Source organism: Ochotona princeps, chromosome 20 (assembly GCF_030435755.1).
Source record: "Ochotona princeps isolate mOchPri1 chromosome 20, mOchPri1.hap1, whole genome shotgun sequence".
Classification (NCBI taxonomy): Eukaryota; Metazoa; Chordata; class Mammalia; order Lagomorpha; family Ochotonidae; genus Ochotona; species Ochotona princeps.
The window spans coordinates 9,910,800-9,913,462 of record NC_080851.1 but is presented as its reverse complement, the minus strand read 5'-3'; the positions used below and the strand labels follow the sequence as shown (position 1 = coordinate 9,913,462).

At 37.1% G+C, this 2,663-nt stretch overlaps 1 pseudogene; it reads left to right on the top strand.

Moving 5' to 3' along the window:
* The first annotated feature begins 1,276 nt into the window (after nt 1–1,276).
* On the top strand, nt 1,277–1,406 carry LOC118758178 (U2 spliceosomal RNA; annotated as a pseudogene).
* Nucleotides 1,407–2,663: the final 1,257 nt, after the last annotated feature.

The following is a 2,663-nucleotide window of genomic DNA, read 5'->3' as shown; positions in this document are numbered from 1 at the left end:
CTTGCCCTCGGGTCCTGAGCGAGGCAGTGCGCACAGCTGCGGCTGCTTGCCGTGCAGTGCGCCGGCCCCAATATGAGTCGCCACCGTGCTCAGCCAAGAAACCCAAGTGGCTTTTAAGGTGATAAGATAGAGTTCAGCTGCCGTGTTTTATGGCCTAATTCAGTCGGCGTCCCTTTACAGAGGGCCACTGGCTGGCCAACTCGAAACAGCCATAAACATTTGATTACGGAGTAATTTAATTTAATGATTTATTTAATCTTCAAATCACAAGAGACTGTTCTCAAAACACGTTGTTACCATGTTGACCCTTTACTAACTACAGGAATAATTGACATTGAAATACGGTTGGGAAAAAAATTGACAATGAGTTTCTTTATATCGGCAAAAACACCTGGATGGAATTTCGGATTCATATATTGACCACCCCAGACAACTGATATTTTTAAATGACCAAACATTTCAAATCAATAAGCATTTTGGATTAAATGTTTCAAAATTTTTTCTTAAAAATTTCAAAATTGTTTTAACATGTTTGTCCATGTTTACCAACAGTGCAATCTCTCTCTCTCTCTCCATATACATATGTATATACTGCACAACATGTTAAAAACAGGCAGCCAGCATTTCTATTTTCTTATCTTTCCTTGGTGTTTAGAGCCGACCTGCTCCTTTCTTCCACATCTTTCTATGGAATATAGTACATCATTGTGAAAAGCAGTCACCTCCTCTGCTATCAGACAGTAGAATTCGTGACCTCTGTCTATATTTCGACCCATTCAGCCTCTCCTCTCCTCTTTTACCCCCAACCTCCAAGACTGTATTTTAAGTTCAGATTGGCTTTTTAAAAAACCTTGTAGGGAATACATAATGGTTGTCCTTCTGTGACTGGCTTAGTTCACTGAATATAATGACCTCCAATTCAACCGTTTTTCTACAATGGCCAAGGTTTTCAGTCTTTGCATGACGTTAGTATTCCATTGTGCAGGTGTGCGTTTCCTTCATTCATTCACTGATTCTGTCTTGACCAATGTGAACAGTGTTGCATTGAACTTGTCTGTACACCTGTACTGATAAGCTGATTTATCTGATTTATTTTATAAGCTGATTTTCTTTCATTTGGATATAGACCCAGAAGTGGGATACCTGCCTCATATTATAGAATTATTTTTAGTTTTTTGACGAACTGCCCACCACCCTTCATAAGGGCTGTGCTAATTTTCATTTTCACCAAGCTGTACAGTTTCTTTTCTCCACGTCCTTATTGGCATCTGTTATTATCGCTTCTCAGTCTTTGGACTAAGATCAAGTGTAGCTCTGTTATTATTATTATTTTTTGTCATTTTGATAATAGTCATTCTAACAATTCTATGAAGAATGTCATTGATATTTCAGCAGGATTTGCACTGAATCTGTAAACAGCTTTGGACAATATGGTCATTTTAAAAATATTAATTCTTCCAGCTTATGAACAAGAGACGTATTTCCATTTTGCATGTACATATCTTCCTCAATTTCATTCACCTGTATTTTCTAATGTTCGTTGTTGAGGCCTTTGATGTTGTATAAGTTTATCCCAAGGTTCTTTTTTTTGGTAACTACCAAGAATGGGATTTTTAAAAAGAATTTCTCAGCATATTTGTTTTCAGTGTATTAAAATGCCACTGATTTTTTAAAAATCATGAATGGATATTGAATTTTACCCAAGGCTTTCTCAGCATCTATTGAGAAGAGTCACATGGTTTTATCTTTCATTATGTTGATGTGAAATATTACATTTACTGACCTGCTTATACTGCTCCTTCCTTGGATCCCATTTGATCATGAGGTTCCTTTTGATATGTTGTTGGATTTGATGAATCTGTATTAATTAGATTTAGATCCAAGGTAATGCTAATCTCATATGAGATCTGAAATTTTTTGGAATAGTCTAATTATAATTAGTTATTCTTTACAAGTTTGATGAAATTCAGCAGTGAAGCCTTTTGGTGCTGGACTGTTTTGTGGGGGTGGATGTGGAGAATGGCTCGAGGCCAGTAATTAGTCTGTTCAGCTTTTCTGTGCTTCCACAGTTCAACATTTTTAAGTTATATGTATTCAGAAAGCTATTCATTTCTTCTAGATACTTTGAATTGGTTTTTTTTATAATAGCACCTAATCATCCTTTGCATTTCTGTGATATCAATTATTACTTATCTTTGCAAAAATTGATTTTTTAACATTTAAATATTTATTTAAGGCAGAGTTACAAAGAGAAAAGGGGAGAGAATAGAGAAAGGTCAGCTCTCCTCCATCCACTTCCTCACGCCCCAGCTGTAGCACCCAGGACTCCTGCAGAGCAAGGCTGTAGGTGGCATAGAAGCCCCCTGCACTTGAGCCATCTTTCATTGTTTTCCCAGATGTGCTGGTAGGGAATTGAATAAGAAGCAGACCAACCAGGGATTCAAACAGGTACCTGTGGGGTTTCAGAATTGAGTTGGAGGCTTGACCCACTGTGCCAAAAGGCCATCTCCAAAAAATTAGCTCTTCATTTTATTGGTCTTTTGTACTATTTGTTCAGTTTCTAGTTTATCATCTCTCCTCTCCTTCACGCAAGTTCTATGCTTTTATCATACATTGTTACCTTGTTTCTTTGATATCTTTCTATTTTTTGTAGCTACTTACAG